Here is a 20,520-nt window from a genome sequence, read left to right as displayed (position 1 = left end):
AAAAAAATAGAAAGAAGTAGCGTATCTTATTATAACTGGAGGAAAAGCTGCCGGCCCCGTAATTCCTCTACTGTGGACGCTGAAGGCATGTCGGGAAGACAAGACTTCGAAAGTGGATTGTTCGCTTCGGATGGTTGGGTTCTTCAGTTGTGTTATCATTGATGTTCTGTTCGCTTTAGCGTCGTGTTATTAAGCAACAGTGCGCACACTTCATTTGAGATTTTACGCATCCGAAGGCTGCAGTGACTGCACTGCAACGAGTATGGCTTCTGTAAATGATGAGCAGTTACGTAAGTCTTCTTATGTCCGGTGAAATTCACAGAGGCATGTGTGATTTTGCTGTGAAGAGTGTCGATTCAGTGAAGCCGCTTACGCATGTACCTGCCATTGGTTTTCTGGCCGCACAATCGCGAAACGGAAACGACCTTTTGTTTCCCTTACGTGAGGGCTTCTGTGACATAAATTTACATTGTTTACGTTGTAAATAATGGTGGACATTAAGAAAACCTAATTGCAGAGAAAAGTTTTTTCAAGCCTTTACCTTCTTTTTTGATTCCCGACAACCTTCTCCATCACGTGAGAATGTCAGTTTACCTTAAAAGATATGCAATAATCTTTTTGCGATCGTAGAGTAACGGCTGAATCACTTAAATAGTTTTAGAGGTGTTTTAACTCACACGCACTTTAACAACCTAGCAACGTGAGCGTTAACGTTTTTGCTGAGTAAATAGGAGAGTGAAAGTGGGAGTTAATCAACTTCACCTAACATCTAGGTTTTCCTGTTTACTCAGTTTCTACACTTGTCAACCTAGTTTTCATAAACGCTGTCCTCCTTTGCACCCATGCTCTATGCTACTCGCTAAACAGTAATCATCATCATCATCATCATCATCATCATCATCAGCAGCAGCAGCAGCAGCCTGACTATTTATTTATTTTATTTATCACATACTGCGCAGCAAGCATGGTCCAAGCAGGGACTATACCAACTGCAGGGCGAAGGCCTCTCCAATATTCCTCCAATTAACCCGGTCATGTGCTCGCTGCATCCACTTGACCCCAGCGAACTTAATCTCATCCGCCCACCTAACTTTCTGCCACCCCCTGCTACGCTTTCCTTCCCTTGGAATCCAGTTTGTTACCCTAAGTGACCACCGGTTATCCTTACTTCGCACTAAATGCCCTGCCAGATGCGCAGCCTCATCTTCAGTCAAAGGAACCGATGGCTGGATAAAGTACTTACATGGCTGTTATCATGGCTTGTTACGAACATGTCTTCTTGGACTATCAATGCGCTAGTGGTGGCCCTTACCCTGGCGATGGCTTCGCGTACTTTGAATGAAAATTGCACTGCCTTTTCATTTCGCAAATTGTTTGGCATAGATAACTGATATATATAGTTTGGCAAATGTGTTAAACGTGTTTAGCTTGGTTTTTGGATAATGAATTCGCTTATTTCTGACACTTTTCGGTAGACACTTACATTCAAAATGAACAGCTTAAAATCGAAGATACATATATCGTTGGTTCTAATTCCTGTTGCATACCAGCCTCGAAATTGAATAACAGATGAATGCTAAATTTCAAGCCACATGACATGACACCGCCGTGAATGCTACACAAAGAACTATTGCGTAAGAGCTTCGATACGAATAACATGCGTATTTTAACCGACATGCTTTTTTTTTTTTATTCTGGGGTGCCGCGACAGTTTTTTGGCCGAACTAGCCCACTTTGAAATCGCATGAAACTCCTTCAGTGACAGAAATATTTGACAGTAAATAAACGCAGAGTGAGGAGGCAGCTGGTCTAAACAAGGTGACAACCTGAACAAGAAAGAGGTAGCTTATACACCACTTGAGGTGTATAATACAGAAGTAAAGTTTCCTTATCGATAGACTCTTCTGATACACTGTGATGCATCGCCATCGCTCCACATCAGTATATATAAATGTTTAATTTTCATGAGAACAGATATAAGCGTTCCGGAAACATACGTTTTTGCCAAACTGCGTTAATAATGTGAACTCTGAACTTAAGACGGGATGACTTTTTGTCTATAGACAATCGGTGTTTCATGGCATCACAGTATTTCACCCAATGCAAAAGCCTTTCGCACAGGCACCTGATCACTAGGACCGGATACCCCATGGCCTTGAACATTGTCACTTGTTTGTACGATTTTGCCCTGCATGCGTTGATCAAGCGAATTTATGTCATACCGACACCAAGCATGGTTTGCGTCAGGTAGTTTGCAGCTTTGGAGTGACCAGTAGGAAGCGAAGCAGGTTTTTAGGTAGGAATAGTGTATCGGCGCGGACATAAATAATCGGTATCAGAAAAGTTTAAAAGAGCTTGAAATTAACGGCAATTCCAAAGCGAAATCAGTTGTCCTTAAATGGCCTTAAAATGCTAACTACATTGTCGAATAATCGATCGGAATGAACAAGAAATAATCATCAGACCGCCGGAATATTTGAGCGAACATGCAGTTAATATTTAGACCGACAGTTATTAGGATATGATAAAAATGTCACATAGAACCTCTGCTTAAAGGAAGCGAGTGGAAATGCCACAAAGGCGAGACACTTTTCAACCTAGAAAGGTCGACTTTGAGTAAAAGGAAGTGCTCTCTAAAAATATGTCTACAGAAACGCAGAAGTTCATTTTAAACAGCGGTTCATCATTGAAGAAAACTGCAGCGTACTTAATTTTCTTCTTTAAGGGTACGGCGAGACAGCATTAACTTCCATCTGCGGCTCCCCTAGCGGATTCTCTTTCGCGTGGATGCACTTTAGTACGGGCTTAATATCTAGCTTAATTTCGCCCTTAGTTTTCTTATTTGTGGTGCTATTATTTCACAGTAAAGTCGTTAACCATTAGCGTAAAGCAGTTAGATAACTAAACACGTGCAATACCGATCAACATTACATGGCCCCGCTTTAACCAAGCCATCCAAACGCGCCAGCATGCACTCTCATTCCGGCTCCACAAACGTGTTACAAAGTTCTAGTTATGTAAGTTCCACTCATAACTGTAAATTTTGATTTTTATGTGGAACTTCCACTTAAATACAAGGACTTTTTAGAGCGCAGCTTTTTGGCGCCCGTTCCTGGCTTTCGCGTCGGCGTAGGCCTCGCAACCATCTCCGACCCCTTGCAGCCCCCCAGCTCAGCCCCCCTTTTTCTGCTTGACGCCGACCACGCGTGTTATCTGATTGCTGAGCACGCTCCCCCGTTCGCCATTGCTTATACCCTCACCCTTTCTTCCTGCGTGGCGGCGAGGGTGCTCTCCGGTTGCCGAAACGCTGGCTCGCTATCAGCGGATCATGGTGCTTGTATCCCAAGCCGAAACGCAGTAACACATTCTCTTCACTCCCTTGCGATCTCAGCGGCCTCAATCAGCCGCTGCTATCTGTTCGTCGCGCAACGTTCCTATCTGCCCACGCGCTGCCTCCCGCAACCTCCGGACAACTTAATTGCTCTCTTCATTTCTCCGACCACAAAGCTTCTTTCATGACAGCCAAGAACTCTTAGTGGAGTGTTTCCTAAAAGCAATACGTGTGAAAAAAAAAATTGTTTGTAATTGTTCATACGTGTCTTGCTCGAAATCTTTGCCTCAATCTATCGAAAAGGTGGAACAGCTGATGAGCTGCGCTCAAATTTCGCATTAGGAAGTAACGTAATCGTCGGCATTTTTTTTAACACATATATGTACCCAGAATAAGAGTGTATGCAGCTGCGTTTGTATCGCCTGGGAAAAGCAGGGCCTTTTATCTATATAGATTGGTTTTCGCACATTTCGTGGCAGTTCGGTAACCATTTACGACCTATATTGGATGTTCCACTTACAACTGGAACTTTTAACACGTATGTGGAACCAGATTAAGAGCATGGCCTAGGATCAGTGTATTCGACTTGACAGTCTAAGTTCCCGCAAAGATCGACTCCCATCGTACCCTCTCGTTTCAAAGTAACTGTCTCTGTGGCAGAACTGCTATCTGGGAGAAGTCATGCAGTCTCGTGAAAGCGCACACCAAGGCCACTAATTAGTACTAGTTGCGCCGTGCCGTCCGCCAACTACGACCTGTAAGAGGCATGTTCGGTATTTTTCGCTCACATCGCCAAAACTGTCGGCTGATTCCTTGGACCAGGGGACATTTAACGTGCCCGCCTTAGAAAATTATTACCTCAAGGCGATCATACAGTGCTAATTATGTTGCGTAGTGCCGTATGTTAGCCATTTGATTTTACCGATTATGAATGTATGATGATCATCCCACACCAAAAGCATAGGTTTGTTGAAATTTCTATGATCAGCTCTCTTTTAACCACGCCACCAAGACCCAGTGGTTAGGGAACTCGACGGCTGTTCCCAAGGATGCGGGATCGAATCCCGGCAGCGGCGGCCGCTTTTCGAGCGAGGGGAAAAGCAAAGCGCCCGTGTGCTATACGATATGAATGCACGTTAAAGAACTCGAGGTTGTCGAAATCTTCAGAGCCCTCCAATACGGCGTCGCTCATGGCCTCAGTTGCTTTGGGACTTTAAACGCCATAAACCAAACCAAACAAAACAAAACGAACAGCTTAGCTTTGTTGAAATTTCTGTGACTATAACTCTCCTTTACGCGCAGCGCCGTGAGCATGAGCTTCCACACGTCATTGTTAATTCATTGCGCTGTTAGCATGACCCAACCTCTAAGTCGATATTCCGAAACTATATGCCATGCAAGCGTGTAGGTTATACTTTGTTAGCGAGGCTCGGCGACAAACTTGGTCGACAATCTTGGACTACCTGCCACGTCAACGCATAGGCTATAGAAGAGCCCTCCAGTGCTCCCTGAGTGTAGCGGCATGATGTGCATGGGCCGCTCTGTCATGCTCTGCTCCGGCGCTCCCTTCTAGTCCATCTACTGCTCTCTTCTCTGGTGCGGTGCTTGTCCTCGCCCCGCACATAGGCCTGCTTGGCTCCTGCTTCTACCTTCCATGTTTCCTTTAGTTTTTAGCTCTCGTTGGTGGCGACCTTTAGGAAACGTGAAGCCAAAATGCAGAACCAACATCCGGGCACTGATATCCCCAACTTTTATAGATTCTTTCCAGCTGCGCATCTCTTGCCTCGCCGGTAGTGAGCCTGCCGCCCACGGCCATTCCCGCCAGGGTGGCACTGCTGTCGACGTTTTCTCTCCCTATTGCAGCATCAGCACCACTGCAGTATCAATGTGTGGCAGGAGTGGCGCAAACGTCGACCGCAGCTACATCTCTGTGCCTAGGCTCAAAGTGCGGTCGCTTTAAGAGGCGATGTTGCGGAACTGATAAGGATCTATGAATGATGGTTTTCCCATCATTTGGGAGCTGAAAAAGGCTCATCTGGGCACTGAACAAGGTTTAACGAGAGGCGTTTTCCAGCGCGAGGAACAGTGGCTTGCTGTTCATTGTAAGTATAGGTGCCTACTGGGAAGTTAATCAGGTTCGGCGTCTTTCCTTCCCCAGAAATCGAATTTAATAAAAAACTAAAACAAAATCGCGGAAATAAAATATGACGTCAAAAGAGTGTTATCACGTCTACTCGGAAGGAGAATCTTGAGCTTCCTCTCTATTTTTTTTTATTTTAGTGATTTACAAAACGCAGTGGCCGCCCTCTGGCGATGTAATTATTCCCCTTCGTTGCTTAGTTCAAGCAAACCTTTGGATCCTCGAAAGAACCTCCATAGTTAGAAAAGTCGAGCTTTTCATCTAGTTCCTATGCACTGCGGCTAATGGTGACATTTGTCTGGGTGAACTTGATGGATTTATCATTGCAAACCTGAATGGTGTGGTCACTGAGATATACCGCTATGTAGATGAACATTTTTTATTCCTTCTAGTCGATTCATCGACTTCATAACTGACATTTTGAAGTTATTTAATAGGCACGAGTCAAACACAGACAGAAGTTACAATAGTCAGCTAATATCGGGTTGCTCTTTTCAGAATTATGGCGATAGAAACATATCTTTTAGAGCTTAGAAGCTAGCACAAATATGCATTACTTGACATATAGTCTGCTCTACAGACGTAAATAATCTATCATTGTAGTCTGCCTCCTGTCTGTTCTCTTCATATCGTCTCGCGGTCTCGTTCTGGCCAGGGGCAAACGATGAAAAATGATTCTTTAGCCTCCTTCCACGTCAGCGTTGCTCATTTTTCACGTGAAAATGGCCACCTACACTTCTTTTAGCAAATAGTTTGCAGCCCCGTGGAACCAACAGCTCACTTGTCGAGTCAGGCCTACAGGAGCGCAGCAAATATTTCCTCAAATACTTCGGCCCCGTTGAATTACTTTTCAAATAATATTTGCGAGTAGTCCAAAGTACTTCTGAAATTTTAGCTGAAGAATACTTCGAGGGTTTCACTCCATGGTTAAATTTGCACAGGAGGTCCGCACAAATACATGCACTGCGGAGGACTCCAGCGAAATATCTACCATAGCGAAGTGGAACGCCACTATTCATAAATCTTGCCTTGCCTTGTCGGTCCGATCTCTTGAGCGCTCCACCTGCCCACTGTTTCCTTTTCCTTTCCTATGATAGAACCACCGGTTGCAAGAAGACGGGCGTGGACGAACGCATTTATGCAGTGGGCGCCTTTCTGATTGGCTCAGACTGTCTTGCATTCTACAGTGCAGCAAGCCACGTGTGATATGTAGTAGATTAGTGCGTCAACACTCAGGCCGCTATGGGGGCCTGTCCTTCCAGCAGGAAGTTAATGAATACCTTCCAAAACGAAACATTTTAAGGGGCTGATTTGGAAGCTAAAAAAAAAAAAGAGGTAACTGGGCGGCGGCGATAACAACGGACGCGCTGGGTGGTCGTGGAGGAATATAAGCAGGGATCCTCTCGGCCATGCTCAGTTTAAATATGTGAAGGCATAACATTTAAAGGTTATACCGTGATCCCCGTTCGTGTCCATCCACTTTCCTGCTCGCCTAATTGCTAGCCTTTTAATTTATGCCTCTAGTAAATTCTATATACCCATTAGTATGCAGTTGTAAGCTATAGCATGCGTGTTGGATTTGCATGTCCACACCATGAAACGTATAATGTGCACCGAGAGAGATGGGAAGAGACAGGGGAGCGGCCGGGGATCAAGTCAGCCGTCCGTCCTGACACCCCTCCTGAGATTAGTCATTTTCAATCAAGGACTGAACATTATAGCCTCTCACAATCCCACACGGCACTCACGTAGCCCCAGCTGGTCCTTGGTCCTCTTGTGGACTAAAAGCCTGATTCGAGGACCAAAGTGGACGTTATTTCCCTTGAGCCGCTTTTTTTAGAGTGTATAATATTGTATGTATGACCACCGGACACAGATACAAAACCCCGCGTTAGCCAAGCCGTACGGAAGTTCCCAATTGGATTAGAGGCCGCGTGTCCCTTACGTAAGACATATGACCTCGAAGGTTCGCTTCCCATCTCATCTTGCCATCTCAAAAGCGAAGACCGAGTTGGCAGTGCCTGCCAGCTCGGCCATATTATGGGGTCTAGAGATGTCACCAAACCCGGTGACCAGTCAGTGACATGTCAGCTGACAAAGGTCGTTCGCTAACTACTAGGTGGCAGGGTCATGGCCGTGAGTTTTCGCCCACTATGCCGAAAGCACAGATGCCGGATTTTCTGCAGAAAGTAGATTTTAACGTTGTCGCATTAGGAGGCCCCATTATCTAGAAAATCCGGCGTGGGCAAAAGATCGCCTCTGACGGCTGGTAGTTGGTAGGTAATATGGCTGTGCACTGGTTGGTCGGTGGCAGCGTGCTATGACGAGTCCATATGACGTTGTCAAGTTTGAAGGCCAATTACATATTACAAATTACCAAACATATTACTGCGCACTGTGGGGGCTCCGCAGCCCCTTTAGGTGTTTTAAACCGCGCGCGCGTCTTTCTATTTGTATTGTTTGCACGGGCAGCGCGAGTGCGCATGAGCAAGCAGATAATCTTGGGGGGCGTGATGTTAGCGGCGACAGACGAGGGTAGATAAGCGCGTCAGAAGCGAGGCGCGTGGCTTTTTTGCCCCGGCGGAGAGACCGGCGCGGGGCAACCGGCGAGCGTCATGGGCCAGCAGGGTGTGCACGGACGACTGAAAGAAGATCGCCGACGCGAAGATGGAAGCAGTGCCTGCAGGAACAGCCTAGGCGTATTTCTGTGAGTTGCTGTCCCGCGAGGAGCAATCTTTCTTGTGTTGCCGTTAGCGCTTTGGCCCCATTGCTAGTTTTATTCGCTCCGCAGTGTGTTTTGTTTCGCCGCGGTAAGGCCCTGGCATTCTTCCCGCTTTCCGTTGGTGTTCTATTGTCGCGCGTATGAACAGCCTGTTCTCAGCGCAGTAGCGCCTTATGTTTCTCTGTTTTGCTTTTTTTTGTTTATCCGGAATAAACCGGTGTTTTTAAGAGACTGGATTTGTCACTCGTCGGGCGAGACCATGGCTCGCGGACCCGTTTTTTGAAGGCGAGGCCTTCAGCACATTGGCGCAATTTTACTTTGGGGATCATCCGAAGGCCTACCAATTCACCACACCCTGATGTCCTGCTACAGCAGCTTGCGCTCTACCAAAGTACCAATACCCTGGGGCTAATTGGAGCCTTCGCCAAAACGGCCTACGGCCCCTAGGATCTGAGATCTATAGGGCCAAGAGCAGCTACTCCCATACCCTTCCCTTCAGTACCCACATGCCTTGCTGCCGATGAAGAAGCGCATGCACACGATTACTTTCTTTACTCCACACCAGCTTCATGGTACAAAGCAAACACTTATTTATGGACACTTGAAACGAGCTTCAGCATGGAAGACAACCTAAAGAAACATTAGCAAGGCGCATAAAGGGCCGCGGTCCACCCTCCATTCGAAAATATTTTCTTTCCCGTCGAGTGTAAGGCTACGTCCCCGGATCACAAAGCAGCAAACGCCTTTTTAACGAGTAACGCAGATACAGTCACTGCAATCAATCGATTCTGCGGTGTTTCTATCCTCCCGTCGTCTCAAAGAGGCTTTTCCCTCTGCTGCCTGACCATCTAGTCTTCGCCATGCCTCCGCAAGCAGAATTCCCCTCCTTCCTCCTTCGCGTTTGGGAGAAGGCGTGGTGTTTGCACGAAGGCTTTAGGAACGGCGCAGCACACAGAACGGCGTCTGAGTAGGGATACCGCATGCAGGACAAAGACACGGGCCAGAAAGAAGCACGCAGAGAGCTGCTCACGCAGTTAGTGGTCTCCGCCCACCCTTCACCCGTCAATCAAAGAGACGGATCAGTGGATGTGGCCCTGGGTAAGTCCTGGATATTGACGTGATAACCAGGGATCGACGGCCAGAGTAGAGAGCAGGGAAACTGGCTTTAGAAGGGTAGCCTGAGACATGTTTGATTAGTAAATTTGTTGCTTTTTGGTGCGCGCATCGCAGCAGCATTGCTCAGAGACTATCTCCGATACCTGACCGAAGCTTTAGTTTTCTTCGTTCAAAATCTCATGCCCTGGTCAGCGGCCCTTAAAGCTTGGCGTTAAGGGTAGACGCGATGGCATGCACGCCTTTACCTACTCTCATGCTGCTTCGATTCGAACCGGTTCCTTTGCCTATTATTAAAGAACGTTGATCTTTCATCTCGACCTCTTTGGCTTAAAGAATTTTTACGATCGTCGGCAGCATGCTAGCGTTCCGGCTCGGCTTCCTCCGAACACTTGCAGCGCTTCAATTCCGTTTCTAACGTTCCTCCTCGACATCCCTCAATCGCTTCAACTGTCCAGCAGCCACATACCGGGCGATCTTCTCCGTTTCCTCGGCATCCGTGTTACGACTTCTACTTGGTCATCGAGGAGCCCCATCACGACGAGACACATCCTCAGACGAAGACACAGCATTATACAGGGTGTTTCTCGTAACTTGAACAAGGTATTTGAAGAAAAAAAAAAACAAAAAGCGAAGCTTGTTGCTGCCTGAGACCAACGACATATTGGTGGTCGTCACGTAGTGCTCCACGGAGTATTTTTTTACATTCCGCTACATTTGCTAATTCAGCCCAGTCGAAAAAGAACTACTGAACTGTGTCAAAATTACGACGAAATATCCTGTAGTTCTGTCGTAACCATCAGATTTTTATGTAGTTCTGTAGCACTTTTCTGTTGTAACTACAGAAATTTCTGATGTTACTACAGAATGTTCTGTTGTCACAACAGGTTTCCCGTCAAAAACCGCCCAGAAATTGTGTTGTAACATCAGAAAATTTTCTGTAGTTTTTTCCGTCTGGGAGAAGTATGAAAAATGTTTATTATTCACTTTGGGGCCAAGTCCACTTCATTAAGCAGTAGAAGGCATTAAGATACAACCAACTCAGTTTTTTTCTATCAACCTATCTCCCATGTGATCGTTTTTTCCAACATTTAAATAAAGCCAGCGCAGTATTTAAAAAATACCACGTGACTGCGGTAACACGTTACCGTATACTGCAGCGCTGCCAAACGCGTATTGAATTGACGAAGCGTGCACGATAGATGAGCGGCCGACGGACGCTACTATCAGCATAGTCTCAAAACTACATCAGCAAGTATTGCCGGAGCACAGAAAGCGTGAGCCACGATAAGCGATGGGCAGGCTACCGACAGCAATCTTGGACGGAAATTTCACCGAGCTATCACACCGTAGAAACGAAAAAGGAAGAAAAAACGGTCGAGTCACCTAATTAAAGTCAGGTTCGTTTTTCTTTATTTGCGTCGTGATGCAGTCTGTAAAATGATTGGCAACCGCTAACTTGTACACTGTCACTGCGTGAGTTTCGTTCGTCCAAAGGTTGCTGGGAGCGTTGCAATATTATAACGCACGGGCGCAGTCACATGATATTTTTATATTTCGCGGGATTACTCCAAATATCGGTAAAAACTGCCATGATATTGGTATGCTGGTAGAAAAAAACGGGATATATTGTTTCTGAACCCCCTCCACAACTTGATGGAACCAACTTGGCCCCACAGTAAATAATAAATATTTTGCAAAATTTATCCTTGTTAACTAATTGAGCGGAATGTAAAAATACTTTGGGGAGCATCGCGTTGAAAGCATTCATATGCCCTTGGTTTCACCAAGCTTCTCTACACCGTTCTTTTTTAATTCTTGTTTGAAGTTATCTGGAACACCCTGTATATTACACGTGCCAAGTGCAATGTGAGACAAGGCTGTCACACCAGTACCAGCCACCACGGCCATTCCATGTGTACAAATTCAGTGATAAACATACGAGATCATTTGTCTACACCACGCTGGTTTCATTCATTTATCACCAATCACAACTTACTAATCGTTCAGTCAAGCACACTCTCAACCGCTTCAAATCAATCAACTTTTCAAACATCCTTACAAGGCATCTCCACTTCTCACTCATTTGCTACGCTTGCTCATTATGTTTTGTCATCTATTCAGCTGCGTGTTTGATCATCTCCATTTATCACGGCATATCTTTCGATTCAACCTACTCGACCTTGACCTCCAATTTGATGATGGTAATGAAATGAAACGAGAAGGCGCCATCTCCTTTGGAGAACACGTATCAGGTCTGTAGTTCGGGTGGCTGCAGCATTGCATGACGGCACCACTCAAACATTTGCGCTGGCAGAAATTTAAGCCAGCTTCCCCTCAAATTGGGTTGCGACGATGGCTTTTTGGCGCATCAAAACCAATACGCTCTGCGTAAAAGACGCGAAGGTCCCACTTATCGGTTTATATTTCAAACGCGCTGTCAGAGGGGACAACTACCGGAGCATGAATAGGACGCTTTTGAGCACTACGCCTTAATGCGAAATCATATCATGCGGACATTTATTCTCCACCGTAAGGTTTTACGCGGAGCCGACGGTTCTCGTTGCACCTAAAAACCGCCTCCGTATCCAAGTTTGAGAAGCAGCTTTCAGAACGAGTCAAATTTTTGCCAGGGAAAACAACGTAGGAGGGGGGGGGGGGGGGGGGGGGGCTTTGGTTATAGATGACATGCATATTGAAGAAATCAGTTGGGTGGATTTTTAATGCTGTTTGAATTATGAAGTATCTTTTACCGACACGGGCATACTGTAATCAGTGGCCCCCACCACGAAGGATACCACTGTATCCTGCCATGGGATTGAGTGTGTCATTGGCCTTTTGCGTTTGAACTACAGTCCTAAACAGATGGTATGTTGGCAAAGCTATTGTAGCTAACCAAGGTTATGTTCGGAACACTGCTGTAAAAATGGTTTTAGCCATCTCTTGCAAGTGAAAATCTTCCTGATGATTGGAAAATGGCTCATGTCCTTCATTTACTAAATACTGAGAAAAAAAAAATTATTTAACGTCTAAAAGGTCATCTCGTTCGGTTAGTAAAAGTGCGGATTTGAAGTTTCCAAAATGTTTTCGGATCACTCTCCGTCATGTTAGAAATTTCAGAAAAAAAAAATAAATTACGTTTAGCGCCCTTTATCTGTTTTTTTTTTTTCTCGCGAGCTGAGAGTGCATGCTGAATCTTCCAATGCTGCGCCATGTTCGAACAGGCTGCATAGCGGTAGAAGTGTTTGTTTTTGCGTATACTGCGCTCAATTGTTCCCACGAACGAGGGATTACCACGAGAAGGCCCACTTTGTAACACAGGTACGCATGCAGTTTGAAATTCAAGTAGTTCGTCACGAAATATATACGTCATTGTCGTTGATATCAACGGTTGTTCAAAACCACCTTCATACAAAGCCGAGAAATTGACAGACGTTGACGTCGCGGTATACAGTCTGCCTTTCTGTAATATTATATTTGTTTCTTTGAGCAAACTTATTTCTCGACTTCGAGGCAAAGATTAACGTGAATCGCAAAATGGTCACCTCTCTTGCTAATTGTTGAATGTTTAGGGCAGGCTGTGAAACAAAAGGCACAAAAAAGCGGTGCCATAAATAGCAAGTTGATGCAAACAAAATTTAGCAATTAGCAATTAACGACGAATGAAGATGGGAGCGAACTCGTCACAAAATCATACCACCACTTTCTCACTTTCTCTGGCTTCAAAAGGGTATAATGTTTCATTTTTAAGCGTGTTACAAAAAGAAAATAGAAATACCTATTTTCTTTTTTTGACATAATTGGATTGATCCATACCTCTGTTCCTAAGATGACATCATAATCACAATAGTGAACTAGAGACCATAAATAATCCGGTTTTGCTAAAAGACTGCCAACATTTGTAACAAGAAAAGATAACGGACCGAATAGGCCTGCCAAGTTGCTTCTAAAAAAGCTGATTTTGGCGATAAATAGCGCACGTACTGCGTTTATTCCGTCGACAAGCCATCGCCGTACCACGATTTGAGAGGGAATTTGCAAAGGCGATACAAATTCCTTCCGGCGCAAATATTGGAATGGCGCCGTCATGTGATGTGGCTGCCACCGGAACTACAGACTTAATGCATGTTTGCAATGGTAGATAGCGGCTCCGCGTTTTAATGCATCCTCATCCAAGTGCGCTGCAAGGTCGAGTCGAGTATATGATATCCGCAGTGTATACGTTGATCGATTCGGGGGAATTGATAGTGTGATTGGCGAACTGACTGTTTAGTGGGTAGTGATTAGTGAATAAAACCAGACAAATAGCCTTGTTTGTTTCGCTGAATTTGAACGCGTCTGTTAACCTGTAACAGGTACTGGTGCGACAACGTTGTCTGACATTATCAGTTGCACGCATTAGTGAGAATTCTTTGTTTGAGGATGTCCCTTGTCGTGATGACGATGCTCCTCGACCGGGGACAAATCGTAAGACGAATTGCGAGAAAGCGAAGAATGTATGGCATGAGGCAGCTATACTTTTAAAGGGAAGTCGGGATGCCAAAGTACTAGAGTTAAAAACGGAAGCGAAGCTCCGTGAGAGTGCGGAGGAAGACGAGCTGGAACGTCAGCAAACTGCTGTAGTGCTGGAGAAGCCGCCCGAATTCCGCTCAGCCGAAAGTCAAGCTTCTGCTGCTAACACTCCCTTTGCAAGCCCTGGTGCTGCGCCCCAAGACAGCGACATATTGCAAAGAAGCATCAACGATCGTCACGTTGAAACACGTTCGGGAAATCCCAGATAACCTGGCACACGTCCCATAGCGGCGACATGCCTTCGCGTCACGGCACATTTGAAGAAGGTGATAAGCACGTCCGCTGATTGGACATTTCGGGCCACTGTCAAGAGCTGCCTCCGGATTGGACAATTTCAGAGGCAACAGTTTCCCCGGCTGTATAAGCCAATGCACTGCCGCTGGAGAGTGAGACCTTCAAAGCGTTCGTCGAGTGCTATGCCATTCGAAAGAAGGGGACGCGTCGAAGCCTCTCCGGCCATCGCTTTGTGACTACAGTTCTGCATAGCTAGTAGTAGCCTTCGGCCCCGGTGCCAACCTTTTACTGTAAATAATGCCCTGTAAATAGTGCAGAAATACGCCTTTGTTCATTTCATCGACGCTGACTTGGTTTCATTGCTACCGCCAAGAGAGCAGACGGTTCTAGATCACGAAACGGTAGATGAGAGATACGAGCCATACTCCTACGGCGCAAACATGTCGACCATCGTAAACGCAGGGCTGAAGCTAGGTTGCTCCTGAAAGCCAAAGACGGCAAGCAGAAATCTCACTGTCATTTAGTAATATGCAAAGAAGCGGAGCAAAGTATACAACAGTTGCATCTTGCCTGTACTCACCTATGGGGCTGAAACGTGGAGGCTAACCAAGAGAGTTCTACTTAAGTTGAGGTCAACCCAGAGGGCTATGGAACGAAAAATTGTAGGGGTAACATTAAAAGATAGAAAGCGTGCAGAGTGGGTCAGAGAAATAACTCAAGTTACCGACATTCTAGTGGAAGTTAAGAAGAAATGGACATGGGCAGGACATGTAGTGCGAAGAGAGGATAACCGATGGTCGCTGAGGGTAACAAACTGGATTCCAAGGGAAGGAAAGCGTAGCAGGGGGCGGCAGAAAGTTAGGTGGGCGGATGAGATTAAGAAGTTCGCAGGGGTCAAGTGGATGCAGCTAGCACAGAACCGGATTAAGTGGAGAAATATGGGAGAGGCCTTCGCCCTGCAGTGGGTATAATCAGGCTGATGGTGATGATGATGAAAGAAGCGGGTATAGTCAAATTAGCGTCAGAGTAGCAATAAATGAGGCAAAGAGCGCGCACGCTACCTTGTCTAACCTTAAGGCGAAGCTTAAGCGACGTCCTACTTTTGTTTAAACTGTGCTACATGAATCAGTCGTGTGATATTTGCAGATGCTGCCATTTAGTTATAGTCTGTATTAGGAAAGGCTGCACTTGCCTTTTTTATTTGCCTTACCAAAGGACCTTAACCTTTTCTATACTAGTTGAACGTTAGGTGAAAAATTCTCCTCTATCCACTCTCAAGGCGTGCATACAGCATTCAGGTTGTGCCCGTTTGTTAAAATTACATTCTTGCTTTTGTATAGGGTCCTTGAGTTGTAGACAGATTCACCCCCTAACCAAACCGGAGGGCCCCCACGCCTAAGTTTGACACCAAGCGTACTTAGATGGTCATACCAGATTGACAGCATCTTCCTAGAATTCTGAAAAGTACCATCACCTATTAATCTTCCATGCTTGGTATTCCGCGACTATCCGGATTGCAACATCTCAACAAGGTGAGCAGTACACCTATGTTAATTATGGTTACTCTTAGAGAATTTTAGTGTGTTAAAGCCATACTCGTAGGAGTTGGCGGGTTTTATTTTTTTCTGCAACGTATTTTGATCTGTACAACCTTTCACTGAATAAAAAAAAATGTTGTGTATATCGCTCCGTTCTCTGATACTAACATTGGGTGTTCCTTATGACGCCGCGTTATTATCTATTCCTCATTGATGCAGATGCCTTAGCAGGTTTTGTTACATAACCTGCATCAATGACGTGCTGATCAACATAACCTTCACAATAACTTTATTTTCCCGTTACTGCGTCATTTAGATCCCTATTCTCAAATAAAGAGTTCCTTCTTGACAACGGGCGAATAAAACCCTTTCGTGCTTTAAAATTAAGGAGTGGTTCTCACAGAACAAGAACGCGATCGATTCCTCCTCTTTTGTCGCTACATTAGTTCTCATCCTTGTTGCAGCCACGTGCATGACCCCGGCTTTTTCTGAGCTGGCAAATACGCGTTCTGACGCTTCTGTCACCTAACACCGCGGCAGCTGTTTGTCATCTCGGTCGTGTTTGTTGCTTGGGAACAAGATACAAGGAGTGAGAAAGGGTGGGTGTAAGTTTGTCCAGCATCTCTGCTACTAATCTAGATAACACTATATACAAAACAGGAAAGCAGACGCATGGCCGAAGAACAAAAATTACAGTGGTTTACCATCGATAAATCTAATATAACTAGCGAAGGTGGTAGTCTGCGTAGTCTATCAATGCAGATGTAAATTACGCTTCGCTGTCTTCTCTCCAACTATTGCGCACGCCGGTTCAATTTGGAAAACATTTAGCCTCTTCAGTTCAGAGTATGGTAAGACAACTTCCTAACGGCTCCTATCTGCACAGTTCCTTTCCAGGTGCTCTATATCACGCAACGCACTTTACTACTAACTCTTCATCCTTGTCTCTAGTATATGAAATACCAGCCGTCATAAAGGCCCGCTTTAACCAGTCATTGCTAAAGAGATGGGATGCTTGGCAAGTGATCTCAAGTACCGGGATTCGAACCCGCTCGCGGTAGCCATGGTCTGATGGAGGCGGAGCTCAAAAGGCAACTTTGCGCTGTACAATGTGAGTACACATTAGAAGTCACCAGATGGTGCAGAATAATGTGGAGGTTTACATGACTGAGTTGTTTTGGGGCGTTAAAGCCAACATAACTAAGTTATGAAACAGTTTTGTCGCTCACTTTGTTGAATCACAGAAGGGCCCAGGTAAGGGCAATAAGGAGAAAATACCATAAACTGCAGCCGGACACATTGAGCGACGTATGCGGCGTCACTAAGGAGCAAGGGTGTATTGCACTTGCCCTTTTTCGGGTATTTGTCTAAGAATGTATTCGTGCTTACGTGATGCCGCATACGGCTCGCTCGGACCAAAAAAATATCGCCGTCGCCATACCCCATAACTGAGGAAAACGTGTCGAAAAATACGCATTTCAAACCAACGGTAATTCAATGTTCAATAAAATTAATTTGTCGCCAATAGCGTCCGAACTGAGGCCTTCCACATGAAAAATGGGCACGCAACGTAAGGCCACAACGGGCTGTTGAGTACCAAGAGCATTAGAGGGACACCTAGTGAAATCATTGTGACATTTAGGAATTGCTAATGTGTGTTTGGGATGTGCATTCACGGTGCAGTATGTAAAATTTCAAACGTTTCAATAAATTAAGGAATACAAATACAGACCCCATCGAAATAAATGGTGGTGTTACAGTCTCTATTGCACCTACTCTCATGGCAAAGCTTAAGCATCCTTTCATTTTTAGGCATGCACTACTTTTAGTTCTCATTGTCGCACAATTAAGTCGAACATCGTGTGAAATCACGGCGAACGTGACTCCCAAAGTGAGTGTTAGCATGAATACTAGTGTTAGAAAGAACAGGAGGTAGACTACTCAAAAACATAACGAAGGTTCTTTGTGCTAATGGTATACATCAAAGAAAAACCTTTACATACACCTAAGCAGTTTTCGAAACAATGACGTAATCACAGTGACCAAGCTTTTTAGGCTTTCGACAACTAAGCCATTACCACCATGTTACGCTGTCTGAGCTTAACTAATCCGGTTTATGTAAAACTCTAGGGTCAAGCTCTTTGTCAGAATCAACGCCTCAAGTTCTCACTGGCATGCTTAATTACATTAATGCTCGATGGTAGTGCATGAGGGTGAGGGGCGAGCGTGCGCGTACGATGACCCGCATGAGAAGCCGCTGACGGGAGCGCTTTAAATGTGCCACGTGACACACATGAAGATGGAGCTTAAATTTCCTCAAACTTTGTGAACTACAATATACGTAAATCGAGTTCAATTCTTTGGACCACTCTGCTCGCTTCCTGTCTCTTACCACCACCACCACCACCACCACCACCACCACCACCACCACCACCACCACCACCACCACCATCATCATCATCATCATCATCATCATCATCATCCTGATTATACCCACTGCAGGGCGAAGACCTCTCCCATATTTCTCCACTTAACCCGGTTCTGTGCTAGCTGCATCCACTTGACCCCGGTGAAGCGGTGGTGTAGCGGCAGAACATCCGCCTCGCATGCAAGAGGGCCGGGGTTCAAATCCCGGTGCCGCACAATTCTCCACCGGATTTAAAACAAATATCCGCGTGTCGATGGAATTGCATAAACAGGTTTGGGGCGCGACCTGATGCCGGTGAACACCTCTGGGAACGCACTCCCTCACCAGAACAGGAATTGGCCACCCTGGTGCAGTAATTGGCCGCAACCTCCTATGATAAGCTCTTGTCTCTTAACTTTCCCTTAAACAAGTCTTTTTCATTGGGGACATTTCGAATAGGGTACCCTATATGTTAGTGGCATAACGAATACCGAGGTGCAAGTTAGAACGCGTAAAACGCAAAGCCGCTTGGGTGCTCGGGTGAGCGGGTGATGATAACTCAAAACTGGAGAAATAGTGTGTCCCCCAAGCGCTACACAGAAACAGGAAAGATGGCGGCGTTCGGCGAAGAGGGGCCCTCACTCTTCACCAGCAATTCGTTGGTGAAGAGTGAACGAAGGTTTTTATCTGCCTGAAGGAGTCTGCCCGAATAATTTCTAGCGACAAAATGCCTCAGATATCAAGAATACCTCTGGATTTTGACAACTGTTTGGTTAAGCGAGTTAGCGTTGTTTGGTGGCCATGCAGGCAGGACGTAAGAAAAAATTGTGGGCTGTTCAAATAGCGTTTTGTTGACATGAAAACAGTTCTAAGAGTTGAATTTTACACAATACGCTGTTTTTATTATTTATTATTCTGTCAGAAGTAAAAGTGTATATAAATACATTTGCGAAACTTGCGACGTAGGGTTTCGATATCTTTTTCTAAATGGCGCTGCGAGCGGCTAACCCGATTCCTACGGTGCCTGTTCCCCTATGTCGCATTAGAGAGAGCACATCGGAGGGGCGACCTTGCGCCGAGGAATTGGTGCTACTAGGCTCGTTTTCTCAATTTCAAAGCTCTCCATTAGCTCACTGGGTCGTTTTCTCAATTTCAAAGCTCTCCATTAGCTCCCTGGGTCGCTGCCCCACGGTTGAGCACCGGTAAGACACCCTTGTTATGTACGTTTCTCTTAAAGGATACTTGCAAACGACTAATAATAGTGTAACTTTGTCTGCCTTATAAATTCAGTGAAACTCATTTTTAATCTTCTTGTTTTTTTCTGCTTCCTTTATCTGGAACTGAGATTACTACTTGCTCCAATTAGACATTTTCCCTTACGTATTCCACTGCCTCCCTGCCTATAATATGCGCTAAGAAATAAAGATTCATGATAGAGCAACGGAGCGAGTCATATAGCCCGTTGAGTCCTGTGTAAATATGCCGGATCGGTTTCGTAGAAACCATGAATTTTGGGGGCAGTGTTCAATTTCATAAACTACACGGGGAACGTCCTGTGGAATCGCTTTACAGGCGTCACCGTCAATGACGGCCAGGGTACCTTAAGGAGAGCCTTACAAACTAACATTCCACTCAAGAATGACTCATTGGGTGCGATGGGCCCGGAAAATATCACTATGAACGTTGGTAGTTCACGCAGGGTGACGGGCACAGAAGGGTCCGCGAAAGCAGCGAACAAATTCACGGACGATGCTCTCCCACGGCGAAACGTGTGCCAGCCATGTACCGTTCGGGAATCTAAGGAACCGCAAGGAAGAAATTTACCTGTCACTGGGTAGCTGAGATGAGACGCAATTCCCACATCCGTATCCGCCGGGCCTGGCAACTGCGCAGATGCGAGATCCTGCTGTCGGGCGCACAACAGCGGTCCACTTTTTTATTATTTCGATGTGAGCTTCATGAGCTTATAGAAAGCGTCTGATGAAAAGTTCCCTCCCGAGCTGCAGGGGCGGGCACAGAAGGCAGGGGCAGCAAGAGTCATTCGCTGACGGAACCTTCTCGTCACAAATGGGGGGAAAACGGGAGAGGTGACTCGAACCCAGCAGAGGGCGGAGCGCGAGGGCAGCCAATCGCAGGCAGTCCAAGCAACCAACCATTTTTTTCCCCTACTTATTGGTTATATTACTTGTTTTTTCACCTGTTGGCTTTTTTTACTTGCTTGTTTTCTATATTAGCTGGTGCTCACTTGCATTTCTGATCATTCAGTTATGTATCAAGGCCAAAAGGTTGCTTTGTCGATGAAGTTTCTCTCGATTCCTTTGAATGTTACCGCAGTCACAGAAATGTGTAATGGTAATAATTTAGTCAAATATCTGACCTTTAATTGTGAAGGATGCCTTTTCTAGAAAAAAAAGAAACCCTCAGAAGGCGGTCAAAATGGTTTCTTTATAACTAAGAAAAACA

The 20,520-nt window shown here is 45.5% G+C and overlaps 1 protein-coding gene across 5 annotated transcripts in view; it reads right to left on the bottom strand.

Moving 5' to 3' along the window:
* Nucleotides 1–20,005, bottom strand: part of LOC146178647 (uncharacterized) — a 93,976-nt gene extending 73,971 nt beyond the window's left edge. For 3 of the 5 annotated variants that reach the window (XM_084578453.1, XM_084578451.1, XM_084578454.1), the window contains exon 1: nucleotides 19,882–19,990. The gene's annotated coding sequence lies outside the window, so the exon portion shown is untranslated. Of the gene's footprint in view, nucleotides 1–19,881 lie in introns of all 5 variants that reach the window. The other 2 variants (XR_014700625.1, XM_084578450.1) reach the window with 1 other exon arrangement.
* Between the last annotated feature and the right edge of the window lie 515 nt (nucleotides 20,006–20,520).

The sequence above is a fragment of the Amblyomma maculatum genome, chromosome 9 (assembly GCF_055883805.1).
Source record: "Amblyomma maculatum isolate TAMU_Amacu chromosome 9, ASM5588380v1, whole genome shotgun sequence".
Taxonomy (NCBI): domain Eukaryota; kingdom Metazoa; phylum Arthropoda; class Arachnida; order Ixodida; family Ixodidae; genus Amblyomma; species Amblyomma maculatum.
Note: the sequence above shows the minus strand (reverse complement) of the source record. Positions and strands in the feature narration are given on the sequence as shown.